Source organism: Lissotriton vulgaris, chromosome 5, assembly GCF_964263255.1.
Source record: "Lissotriton vulgaris chromosome 5, aLisVul1.2, whole genome shotgun sequence".
NCBI lineage: Eukaryota > Metazoa > Chordata > Amphibia > Caudata > Salamandridae > Lissotriton > Lissotriton vulgaris.
In genome coordinates, this window is record NC_141693.1 from 786,232,219 (window position 1) to 786,246,240 (window position 14,022).

The 14,022-nt window shown below is 42.9% G+C and overlaps 1 protein-coding gene across 2 annotated transcripts in view; it reads right to left on the reverse strand.

Moving 5' to 3' along the window:
* Positions 1-14,022, reverse strand: part of PALD1 (phosphatase domain containing paladin 1) — a 1,202,673-nt gene that overhangs the window by 881,748 nt on the left and 306,903 nt on the right. Inside the window, exon 1 of one of the 2 annotated variants that reach the window (XM_086922257.1) lies at positions 437-718. The exons of the other annotated variant lie outside the window; for it this stretch is intronic. The gene's annotated coding sequence lies outside the window, so the exon portion shown is untranslated. Of the gene's footprint in view, positions 1-436; positions 719-14,022 lie in introns of those variants that run through there. 2 annotated transcript variants of the gene reach the window in all.

Genomic DNA, 14,022 nt, shown 5'->3' on the forward strand with positions numbered 1-14,022 from the left:
TAGTTTACGCATGAAAACAGCCAAAAGTTATGCTGGAGTAAAACACGAAGTGACTGTCATTTCAAAGTGCACACGTGCAGCAGATAAGTCTTAGACATGATGGAGGGCTGTCAACAAAAACAAGGAATGCCCGCGAGAAAGATTCCGCTGCAGCGCGAGCAAGGGGTTTTCTCAATAATGTGCATGGAGAAGTGGAAAGGGAGGACCCGACCAAAAGTAAGTTCAGAAGTAACATTCTTGTAAAAAGAGGGAGAGAGTCGACAGTGAAAGACAAAGTTGGCACATGTTTGCAAGTACAAGAACCCCATCCATGCTACGCGGCAGAGCCTGCCACTGAAAGATCTACGGAACAGCTGAGGAACGCCTGCAAACTAAACTAACAGCTGTAAGCCTTCTCGGCTCCCCCGCCCACTCATCCACCCGTCTCTGAACTCACCCTCAGTGCCAGCCCTGCCCCGGGAAGGCGCGGGGCAGTGGTACCTCAGGCGCAGCTGCCTCGGAGCTCAGGCAGCCTCCTCTCCGCTCACGCGCTGGAGTTGGGTCGGCGGCGTAGCCAGCATCTTCCTCTGAGTGACGAGAACCCGTCAGGGGAACACATATATCCAGGCCGTCTGTGTCAGACAGGCAGTTCGAGCTGTGACTGGGCCCCCAGCTCAGGGCGGCAGACAGGCAGCACTTCTGTTGTCACTGGAAGAGCAAACCTCCTCGCTTCACTCCTGGGCGCCGGGGAGCCAGAGGATGTGAGGGGCGGGACTTCAGAGAAAGAAGGAGGGGGGCTACATCCTCTGCCAATCACGGTCTTGGGAATCCTGGAAACACAAGAAGCATTGGGCATGGGCACAGCAGCGGGCACAACAGCAGCACACCGGGAATTCGGCCTAAAGTACAACACACAAGGTGCAGACCACATACACACACACCGACAACGCTCAGCACAACACGCACCACAAGCATCTCACAACATTATGCGGGGGCCGGTTCATTTTCGTTCCTTCTTATCTTCCCTCTTTCCAATTTTGTTTTATATAATTGGTCAAGTTGTTCAATCTTCGGAGCTTTCAGTTATCGTAAAAGGTGTACTTACAACCACAATTTTTACATTTTTCTTTATTAATTTGAGAAGACACAGGAGCTTCAGAAGTAGTCCACTATCACATCAGCACTCAGCAAAAACACAGCACCGGAAGAGCAACACGCATAGAAAGTTAATACAGCACAACAGTGTATGAAACTTAGTCCAGAGTTGCACATACCAGAGTGCAACCCAGCAACACCCAGAACTTCAAAGTGCCACAAACCAAACTCTGTAGTATATCCCACAGGCAGAGCAAGCTGCACGCATTTAAAATCACGCCGACGCATACCCATGCTCAGTTGTTCACCAGTACAAAACAGACACACATCTGAGAGTGTTACTGTCAGAGGCACAACTAGCGTGAAATTTGAGGGGGGTGGGGTGTAATTCTTCCAGCAATAGGCTGACAGTCAGTCAGTCAGTCAGTCAGTCAGGATATCTTTATTCGACTTATTACAAGTCATACAAAGAAACATAAACGATAAAACATAACATAGGATACATATGTCCATACATACATAGCCCAGCATTTCCATAAGAACATTAAAACTACAAATACATGTTAAATACTATACAATGTTAAAACTATACAAATTCATTCATAGGAAGCAAGAATAATAATGATAACCCTTAAAAATTAGCTAAGGCGAGTTTTGACCAGCAGCTTTCACCCTAGCTGCGGCTACTAAGAAATTCGCAATGCAAAAGGTAGTGCGGGGATTTGACAAAAGCTGTAAATAAAGCAAAGCTGGGCGAACCTGAGTGAAACCCGCTTCTTTCAGGACAGGGAGCAGATATTTTTTCCTCTGCTCATGAAAGAAGCTGCAAAACATAACAAAGTGCATTGTGTCCTGCACCGAGAAGTCGTCACATCTACAAGGTGGGGCTTCATCTGGCTTCTGCCAGCCCTTAAATGAACCAAGGTGGTAGTGTATCAGGTTGAACCTGAACTTGGTTAACAGGAACCTATGGTAGGGAAAGGTTACAAAAATAAGATAAGGTGCAATGGAAGGGGCACTGACCAAAAGGTTATGAGACCTAACTGATGGCTTCAATAATTCGGCATCCTCGCGATGCGCTTCCTTACTATCCATGAATGCCTTTTTTATGTGACCTATATCTTGGGCCCTGATTTTGTCTGGGCATAGAAAGAGCTCAGGGCGGCCCAGGTCAGTAAAAGATTTAATTAGATAGGCCATCCATGGGATACTACTGTGTTTATCTAAAGATAAAACATCCTTCAAAATTTTATGGTTTAGTGGGAGGTCTTCGTTTAACCACAATTTCAGCCATAGGATCAGGGGTGCTAAGCTCAGTAGATCTGACAGATACGGTAAGCCCACCTCTCGATGGATTGAGTAGGTTGGGGTAGACTGAGGTACGGATAGAAGGGATCTAATAAATCTGTTTTCCGCTCTCTGGATAGGGTCAAGATTAACGTAGCCCCACAAAGGTGAACCGTAAAGTGCAATAGCCACTGGCTTGCTCTTATAGATCTTTAGAAGGGCTTCCATGGGCCGAGCTCCCAGCTTGCCTGCGAAACCCAGGATCGCTGAGGAGGATCTAATTACCGCCAACTTTTTAGCTCTTATCTGTGGCCCCCATGTTCCCTTTTGGTCAAATAATACACCCAGGTAGGGGAATGTCGTTACCATTGAAACGGGGACCCCTCTACAAAAAAAAGATTTATGCCTTTTTTGGTGCACTCGCGCCCCATTACCATTGTGTGTGATTTTGATACATTCACCTTCAAATCCAAATTATTCATAAACGTGCCAAATGCGTCCAAAAGAGTCTGAAGGCCAACACCAGTTCGAGCAATCAACACGGCGTCGTCAGCGTACAGGAGTGCCGGGATTTGTACGTCCCCTGCACGTGGGACGTCCGCATTCTGGCCGCGCAGATGTGCCCCCAAGCCGTTGATATAGATGGTGAAAAGCGTGGGGGCTAAAATGCAGCCTTGCCGTACCCCCTTTAAGGATTTAAACAGTGGGGTACATCTACCATTGTTTGACACTCGAACAGCTGCGAAGAGCTCCTGATGCATAGTGGCCATGAACGAGACCAAGGCTTCTTCGATGCCCAACTCCAACAGGATCGCCCACAATTTTGATCTATTAACAAGATCAAACGCCGATGAAAGGTCCATAAAAGCAAGAAACACAGACCCCTCCTTGGCTACAGTATACTTGGAAATGAGTAGATGCAAGTTAGTACATTGTTCAATGGTACCCTTTCTCTCTCTAAAACCGTATTGCAAGTCAGATAGGCCTCCACGATCCTCGATGTTCTCCCTCAATCTGGCTAACAGGACTCTGCCCAATATTTTTATGGTCGAGTCCAAAAGGGATATGGGCCTGTAGAATGCGGGGTCGTCCCTGCGCCCTTTGTTTTTGAAAATGGGGACGATCGTTGATATGGCCCATGAGGCAGGCGCTGGGTTGCCGTTCACTGCATTAAACAGATTTGCCATTACCTCGGCCCATAGTTTAGGAGAGAACATGAAGAAGTCAGCCGGGACTCCATCCGGACCAGGTGCCTTGTGTTTGGTGGTTGCCAGGAGTGCTTTTTCCACTTCTTGCGAGTTGAAGATAATGGGGTGTACGTGTTTGCTGGGCAGCTGACCCCTGTTTCTGCCTTCGTCATCATCTCCCCCATATACATTTTTGAAAAAGGACAACCATGTTTCGTCAGTGATCACACAGTCCAGGGGTGCGTTGTTATCTTCCGCAAATAGGGGCTGCCTCATGATCTCCCAAAATCTCCTACTGTCCTTTAGTACAGCCGCGGAAAGGAGATTATCCCAAGTTTCGCGTTTGATAGCGTCTTTGCGGTTTTTTGTGGCCGCTTTATAGATCTTACTTTTTCTTGAGATGTCAGCTTTATCCCTAGGTGCAGATTTTAGTGCCACTAGCATTTCTCTGTGTGCTTTCGAGCATTCATGGTCAAACCAACGCTTATGACCTTGTACTCCCGGAGTGGGTTTGACCAGGAGATCCTTAGAGACCTGAGCGCAAATTGCCTCATAGGCTGCGACTATGGTATGCCCTTGAGTGTCCGGATTTCTACAGAGCTCAACTTGAGCTTTGATTTTGGGGAAGCATTTTTTATAGAAATTATCCGGGATCACTTTAGCCCACTTCACTCGTCTATTTTGATCAGCGGTCCTCAGAGGTTGTGCCACTTTCTCAGTTGCTGGAGGTGCCCCCATGTAGGCACCCCAGGCCACTTCAAGAAGTACTGGGTTATGATCGCTGAAGTGAGTGGGTACAGTGCGATAGGCCATAGACCTGCTTAAAATGCCCCGCGTCACAAAAATATAATCAATCACTGTACCATGTAGGGTGCCGGTAAAAGTTGGGATTCTCAGGGCGCAGTCAGGTTCGATTAGATCAAAGTTGGCCAGGAGTTCCTCAAGCTCCTGCCCCTCTACAGAATGTTCGAAATGAGGACCCTGTATGGCTACGTCCTCAGCCTCCTTTACATCACTACCCTTGCAGGCTAATTCGCACAAATGAATATTAAAATCGCCTAATAAAATTAACTCATAAACTAAGTTAATATCCTGAAGTAATGTATTTAAAATGTTATCTAGGCTTGCGATATTACGACCATTATAATCGCTGTTCCTAGAGTTATAAAAATTTACATATAATGTCTTACAATCTTTACTGGTAACCCTCTCAACCATTAAAATGTTATCGGAATCAGAGCTGATCTGCCTATAGCTGCCTTTTAGAGCCAATGAGAACAAGATCACCAAGCCCCCCTTGGCTCTACCCGCTCTACTAGGGACTGCAGGTAATAGGCTGACTGAAGATACAGGGGTTCTAAGAAAGGGTGAAAGAACAATGCCTCGTTAACAAGTAAATGGTCTTTTAAAGGCTTGTGAAGTACTTGGGTGTGACTGTGTGTGTGCGGGGGGGGGGTGGAGGGGCGGCGGGGGTTTACTGAGGACCTTTGTGCCCAATGGGCGTTGCCCGCCTGCTTACAGCCCCCACTGCTTTTCAGCAGTGTAATGAAAAATAAAATGATAACTAAATGTTATTATCTTTCTATTTTTTCCTGTTGCGGTAGCTTTGCGGGGTGGGGCAGCAAGCTGAAAGAGCCTGGGAGGAGTGGTTTTCACTCCCTAAGTGGACATGAATGTTTGGTTGGCCGTCTCGGGCGGCCAAACAGTCGTGCGCACTTAGCATGTTCTTCGCCCAAGCTGCATTACAGCCTGTGTCGAGAACATGCCCAGGTCCCCAGTCCCTGTCTGAGCTCCAAACCAGGGTGCTCAGACCAGTTGCAATGCTGCATTGTAAAGTTGTGATTGGCTCAGTGAAGCCTGGATTGTTCCTGTTCCAGATAGAGGGAAGATGAGGAGAACCTGGCGGGAAGGTAAGTGAAATTTTATTTACCCCCTTATCCCCCCTCCGATCCGTGCCAGCCGCCACTGTTGGAGACTCGGCTGTACACAATATACAGAAATATCAGCACACACAGCAGAGGAAGGACACTGCACACTTATGCACGGACGTGAAGGGTCAGGGTGGTACAGGGCCTGCATCACCAACAACAGACACAGCCGCACACCATGTGCACAGTAGAAACTGGGACGTACTTTGGTACAACTTGCATTGTGTGTACTTCAGACTGAACACAATTGCAGCAACATACAGCTAACGGATCTAGGACATTAAAACTCAAACACGCTCCACACACCAAAAGCACACACTACAGGCAGTACTGCATACCAGCAAAGCCTATGCTAGCAGTACCAGCGCAAATCAAATAGACAGCAGCACAGGAGACAGAGACAGGGTACAAACGGGAGAAACAACCACATACAAAAGAGACAGCAGCACACAAGACAGACAGCAGCAGCAAAGACAGACAGAAGCAGCAAATACAGGCAGCAGGACACAAGACAGGCAGCAGCATGCAAGACAGGCAGCAGGACACAAGACAGGTAGCAGAACACAAGACTAACAGAAAAGCACAAAAAACAAAAAGCTACTCGACATCAAAGGAGCGCAAACCACTTGCTTATCTGCTGGACAAGGTCAGACTTAGACAAGAAATAAGCACAGGCACAAAAATAAAAGTGACCCACATTAGCTTACCAGATAGTAAAAAATGTGTCCAACATTTTCAAATCGGGTAGTTTTGAACTTTTAAAGACAGACTGTATAGGTATTTTGCAATGTATGTGAGACTACAAGCATTTATGTTTTCTGCAGGAAATTGTGGTAATGTCCAGGAAATTAACAGTAAAAACCATTGGCAATGCCACAAGGTCTGGCTTTAAAGGAGTAGTGTATAGTGATGTGAAACCAGGGTTAGAGTCGGGGTACCACGCGGGTGGACAGCGTCTCCTCACTTATTTTAGTGGGAGCTCAATAACTGGAGAAAATGGAGCCACACATTCACTCTTTGGCCTCTCTGGGGCGAGATCGGAGCCCATTCAGAACGCTGCTAACGCGCTGGCTTCTCGGATGCAATCGCATCTAAGGGGTGAGCGTGGGGAAGCAATGGGTTTGATTGTGCAAGCCACCTTTCATGACGTCATTTCCTGTCATGACGTCAGCGTCCCCCACTTCTTTTTTTAGGTCTTGTGCCCTGTTTGAAACATTACAAGTAGATTACATAGAAATGTATTTTTGTTGAAGCAAAGAACTGTAAAATAATATTGGTGTAGGCTAAATGGTCAATTGTCACTGTAAGCAAGACTTAAATATCCAGGCTGGTTAACAAATGCCCTCCTATCCGTGCTGCTGCCGGAGAAAAACACCATTAATTATTTAGTTATCTATGACACTTTAATAGCTTTAGAATGTCATGTATGTGTTCCTTAAAGTTTAGCTAAAGCAGTTGGATAAATAAATAAAATTATCTCAGCTGCGTGGAGGCAAAGTACTTTTTTGTGGAAGCACACAACTTCTGCCCAATCAAAACATGTACTCCTGGTTCCCAACATGTAGGCAGAGCCTAAACCCCTCTGTAGTGATGATCATATAATTGTCTGTCCTGGGCTGTGCTGTCAAGCCAGACTTAATACATTGCCCACCAGGCTATAAAATAGGCCCACTAACTGCTAGGTATCTGGCCTACACACTGACCTATCAGACCAGCCCATTGACCACTGCCAGATTGGCCCATAGGCAGGGCCACTGGAATTATGCAGTCGGAGAAGGATACGTTATGCAGCAGGGTTGAGTAAATTATGCAGCAATAAAAGACACTTATCTCTCCTTGGTTTTGAAATTCTTAAAAAAGGAGAAGACAACTTGTAGAAAGCTGGAATGCAAGTGGATGTTCACAAAGTATGCTGAGGATAAAACAATGTATAATACTGCATTAAGAATATATAATAAACATATTAAAGAAGTAAGGAAGATTTATACAGTGCATACGATAAACAACTCTGGAAACTTGACTAAAGAATTATACAAGATTCTGAAGGAATTCACTAATCCTTCAACTTGTGGCTCACCAATCCCTTCTTCCTAGGGTTTCTACGATGAGGTCCCAATTCATTTAAAGAAAAGATATCTAAGATTTATATTACCTGTTCAAATGTTAGGGAATCTGAAGGGCTGATCTTACCCAGCTCCTCTGTTATCACCCATCCAATACTTTTGGAAGCTGTTGATCATGTTGACCCGGATCATGTGCAGGCCTGAACAGGATCAAGTCAGGCTCTCTGGAGAGTCCTGCCACACCATATATTATGGACACCCTGGCCCCAGCCCTTCTTCCCACTATAACGGACATGCTCAACCTTTGAGCACAGCAACTATTCCAATAAATTGGAAAGCAGCACGTGTCAGGTCTATTAAAAAAACAGCATATTCACTAGAGTTGGCAAATTATAGACCAAATTCGCTTCTCCCCTCTTTATGAAAAATTATGGAGACCCTAGTGAATCAACATTGTGTATCTTTTCTGGAAGCTTATTGTGTGTTAGATCCCTCCAAGTCAGGTTTGGACTTGCTCTGGGTGAAAGGAACCCAGCTATGATGGTTTTACTAGATTTGTCCACAGCAATCGAAACCATCTTGCATGCAACCCTAATCCGTAGATTGCGGGAGACTGTGTCGGAAGCCCTATGTTGGCTGAAATATTTTCTGACTGAACACACCCATTTGGTGTGGCTAGATCGCTTAAACTCCAGAGCTATGGCCCTTGACAGGGAGTTATCAGAGAGCTCATCACTGAACACAACTCTTTTTATCATCTATGTGGCCCCCCTGGCTAAAGTGATAAGATCATGTGGTTTTGATGTATTGAGTAGGAGGATGACGCTCAACTAATCATCAATATAGGGCCAAACCCGGAATTTACCAAACTAAGATTCAAGTAATGTATGCTAAAGATTGCTTCCTGGATGCCAGGCAACTATCTCCAACTGAATGCCAGTAAAGCACACTCTTTCTGGTCCAGTGATTGGTGGCCCACAGAACTGGGGCCAATCCTATCCTAAAAAAGTAGTCAGGAACTCGGATGTCTGGATCGATGAAAACCTCTCTCTGAAAGAAGATGTTAACACAATAACTGGATCTTGCTTTGGCCTGATGCACCTCCTTAGGAAATACTTTAAATGACTATCTTTACAGACCAGGAAATCCCATACCCAGGCACTCCTTGTTAGTCGACTGGACTATGGTAACGCTTTAATGGTAGCAATAAACGGAGGGTCTATTTGCTAAACTCAAGGGTATTCAGAACAAGGCTGTTCACCTGGTCTGTAACCTTCCTCCTCAAGCACCTTCAGAACCTACACTCAGATCCTTACATTGGCTCTCCATAAAAAAGTGCACCCTTTTTAAGTTTCTTTGTCTGGTACATAAAGTTGTACAACTGAAGCCAGTTATCCCTGCATTTACGTGTGTGCTCAGACTTAGTTTTATTTAAAAAATACTTGAAAATCTGGCTCTTTTAAATTTGATTTCTGCTAAATTTATTCTGACCTCTGTAAAATGCAACAGCGGCGAGAGACCCTCTTGAGGGTGATTAGCTTGTGCTCAACAAATATCAAAAACAAAAAAAGAAAAGCCAAATTATGTGGCATAATTCAGCACATTCTCTAAAATTACTCCATTAGTTCATCGTTTTAAAATTGGGAACACAGTATGTGCTTGGTTTCATCTCTTTAGAACTATTTTAACATGCAAATATCGCTTTAAGCAACGGAAAGGTGATTAGTCTAGCTTTGCAAAGGGCATTCCACTGCACAGCCACATTTGCCACAGCATTTTTATTTTTTAATCTGCAGATTATGCAGCAGATGATGGATTATGTGGCAGAAGCAGCAAATTTATCATAATGTGAAAAGCGCAGTGGACTCACAATTGCATAATTCCAGTGTCCCTGCCTATAGGCCAGTCTGATGCTGCTGATGCACATACTAAAAGAACAGTATGCCAAAACATGTAGCAAAAGTACACATCAGACAATAGAGGAACATCAGCACCCAATAAAGTTAATATAGCACACAACAGATAAGCAGCAGCACAACAAAGGAATAGAAGTACCTATCAGTGGTAGAAGTACTCAACACCAGCCTGCATACCACAGAGGCACTGCAGTGAAGACCATAGGCACTGCAAATAAAACCCTGAAGAAACTTTGTTATCAGAGGCGTACATGCAGTAGCAACAGGTACTTTTTGCAGAGGTTCATATCATAAGCATAGCAACATATGAGGCTCCAAAGCAGCAAAAGACCCACAAGTGAGTAATAATAACTCGTTTTCCTTATATAACTTCATATTGCACTGCTTCCATTTCTAAGGTGTATATTAAGGTAGAGCAGCATACAGCCAAAAGAGAATACAGCAAAGGCATAGCAGCACAACCCACTGACCCAGAACCAACACAGAAGTGCATCAGTACGCAATATAGGCACATAAGCACACACAAAAGGCAAAGCACTACAGAGATTAGCACAGAAGCACAGGCCAACAAAAAAGATAAATGTATGTTAGTGTACCAGTGAAGATCCCCAATTGTCTGTCATAATATGAATCCAATGACTCCATAGGCCATGCAGGAATAACTGAGAAATGGAGGACAGTCACAGTTGCTTCAACTGCATATGTATTGTTTCACATACCATTAAATAAACGTGGCAATCCTCCACGAAGCAGCACTTCATGAACGACATTTTGTTGCTTCAGTATAATGGAAATACTTTAATAAAAAATAAAATGTACTAAAAGTAAAGAATTTATTGCGCTACAGACCATGTCATCACTTCAATTAGGCCATAATCTTTTAATAGGCCTGACACGTGCTGCTTTCCAATTTACTGTAATAGTTACTGTGCTCAAAGGTTGAGCATGTCCGTTATAGTGGGAAGAAGGGCTGGGGCCAGGGTGTCCATACTCCTACTGTTCCCCCCAGAAATTTCACCAAACGGAAGCAGTAGAATTTTCTGGAAGGCTTATGGCTTGAAAAAAAAAAAAATCCAGGATTTTACCTGTGAACATTTTTAGAATGTAAACTCCTATAAAAAACAAAATAATACAAACGCATTACCGAGGAACCAAAGCATGAAATCGCGTTTAATGGGAAAATAAACTTCATAACAAGTTTATATAATAGGAAAAAGTCCAACAACAACTTTAAAACTATAATAAACTAGAAAGAATATTTTTTTTTAATTGATCCCATAGTGAATCCAGCACACAGATCATAGTTTTTCAAATAAAATGGCCAAAGAAGTTAGGAGAAAACGATACTGAGAGACTGGATCGGTAAAGCATTAAGAGGAGGAACGAAGATGCAGAGTGGGTCCACACAAAAAATGGGAAAAAGGAGCGGCATCAGGTGAGGGAAAATAAACACATTTTTAAAATGTCAGGAGAGCCTCAGAAAGGTATCCTTTCTCAAAAAAAACAAGTTGGAAGGGGGAGGACAAAGAAGGTAGGGGTGAAATAAAGCAATGGAAAGAAGGAATAGGGGCTCATGCACTAACCGCCAAGGAGAGCAGTTGGATAAAATTGAAACATCCACAAGTTTCTGGACACAGGAATGGTATGGATGAAAGAAAAACCTGTCAATGTAACACTGGCTGAAAAACAACGAAAGTACTATTTAATATCCTTTAAAGCTGCAAATGTTATTTGCAGCTTAAAAAAACATACAATTCAATTTACACAAAATGCATTTCATGAATTGGTTTCTGCAAGTGCCACTCATCTTGAAAATTTCAAGTAAACAGCTTATGTGAAATGGTTTCACAGAATTGGTATTGTATGGAACCGTTTTTTCTATGAAATCATATACAGAAGTAACATTGTCCAATTTTTTTCATACAGACCTGGTATTCTGTGTTAGTTTCTAAATGCTCTAGAAACCCAAACCGCGCTGAATAATGTGAACAATATATAAAGCTTTGGGTGCCAGAAAGAATACAGGTGTATCTATGATAATAAGTTAATTTATCCCCCAAGTCAATCGTACTCATTTGTATCAATATTAGACAGTTACCAGGTTGAGCCAACTCACTGGTATTGAAGCCTGTAATCTACAAGTTATACACAAACCTGTACTGTTTTAACCCAGTGAGCAAGCGAGAGGAAAAGTTGCCTTTATCAACACCACCAACAGGCAAACGGAACCAACAAATGTTTACCTAATAATGAAGTAATTTTGTATACATGTGTTGAAATGAGGGTGTGATTAAACAACATCTCTCGTATTTTGAGTATAAGTATAATTATTTATGTGAATATATGTGCTAATGAATCCGTTGTTCGAAAGTATCTACTGGGACCACTTCTCCTTGTACAACAAAGATGCAACAGCATATATTATCTGCCCACAGGAATTCAAATGTCAGTCTTTCTTTCTATTCTTCATACTTCCCCAGACTGCATCCTATCTCAGTATTCCAAATAACACCTTGCATGGAAAGTAACCTGATTTATAGGTAGGGAATAGGTTCTCTCCTACCTTTCTATTTGAATGACACTCTCCTTAACCTCCTTCCTCGGCCTGCCTTAGTGCCTATGAGTGTACTCTACCCTTTCACATGCCTGCTTCCTTACTCACTTCTATACTTCAGTAAATCCACTATACTCCTCCTTAAAAAAATCACAAACTCTCCTTCTAATATATCTACCCATCCCATTGCTTTAAAACATAATGTATCCTTCTGTGTAACTTCTTCTTGCAACCTCATTCTATCTAGCGATATCTACTCTATTTACTCTTATCCCATTTTTCCATTTGCTTGATCTCACTCTAATAACTACACCTCACTTCCATTACTTTAATCCACCACTAGCAACTGGAGGAAAAGATTCAGCTTCCCCAGACGCAAGACTAACCCAATAACCATCACAGTTATAACAACTACCACTAACTTTGGGTTATGGAGTAGCATGTTACACTTCAATGCTTCAGCACGGGTAGTAAGTGCAATATAAATGCAATTAGAATACAATACAATTGTCTTGGATTACCCACATTGTCATGGTAAAAGAGGACTGCTTGTCAGCAGGCCACAATCACACTTTAAACAGAGTCAGCATTGGCATGCCCATTTCAATACTTTGATCTATATTTTCAATCATAAATTAGGGCTAAAATCTTAATTTATTGTCTACCATGCATCCCTTATGTGCGTTTGATATGCTTTCCTGGAACATATCCAGCATCCGCTTAAACGGTCAAATAATTGGATGGTGAAGATTAAGGATTACAAACGAATTTGCTGCCAAGAGCCTGGTTGTTAGAGGATTCTATGTAGATGGTTTTCAAACTTTTTGTCACTTAGTGATTCTCTCCTCATCTGGCAGACCAAAAGGGGGCCTGACATTTCCTGTGTCAGTTGGGGCCACATGATTAGATGTTGAAGTTGAGTTCAACTCAGCCTGATATTAAATAATTCGTTTATTCCATCTGGGATTTCCAAATATAATTCTCATAAATTTCTATTATAATATCTTTGATCAATCAATTACTGATTTAATGAGCCAGTTGGATGATGCTATATCAGATATCAGTAATGAAAATTAAAGTAATATTGCTATTGTTTGGGCAGGAGATTTTAATATCACAAGATGCAGTTTTAGTGGTCAACCTGTTTGTGGCTTTGTTGATGGATGGGGGAGGTTATCACCATTTTAAACAAACCACATACTGTGAAGCGCTAAATAATTTGATATTTGACAGTAATTTTCTAGTAGAAGATACTTCATATATTCAAACTTTCACTGTACATGGCCAAGGCAGCACCACAGATTTTATTTTGGTATCATCTGCCTTACATCCAATAATTTCGTATTTTGACATTTTACCAATCTGTATATGTGAGCATAGCCCACTAGCAATCGCCATTAATCTTGATGTGACAGGGGAGGGTACTACCCCAGAAGTACTGGATATGAACTATTCCACCATTAGAGGCCTCAGAGCTAAATGGGACAAAATTGATCCATTCATTTTTTTATGACTTAATCATTAATAATAAATGACACATCTGATACCAGAGGTAAATCCCGTGCTCTCCATGCCACTGGGGTCAAGCTATCCTGGCTGATGAGGGGTGAAACCCTGAAACCCGTTCTAGGATGCTTGTTTCCAGTCCAGGGAGGACCTGGCCTGGGCTGTTCCCATTGGGTGCAAGGTCAAGACTGATTTGCATATGGATGGGTCCAAACTGGAATGGCATGGTGAGCAAAAAACGATGGATTTAGGCCCAGATCTCTGTACTGGGTTGAATATATGTTCTGCATTCTGTCAATCAATTGTCCTTTTTGCACCAGAGGTAAATCCTACATTTATCCTGGATAGCTTTGGCAAGGTATTTCCAAGAAATCTGTGAGAGAACCTCCCTCCCCAGTTGTATCGGTGGTCTAATATAGCTTGCTCTTCCAAACATAGGTATCTTAAATTTGCCCTTAAAGCTTTCCCACCCACGAAAAAACAAGACCATAAGATTAGCCAGACAGA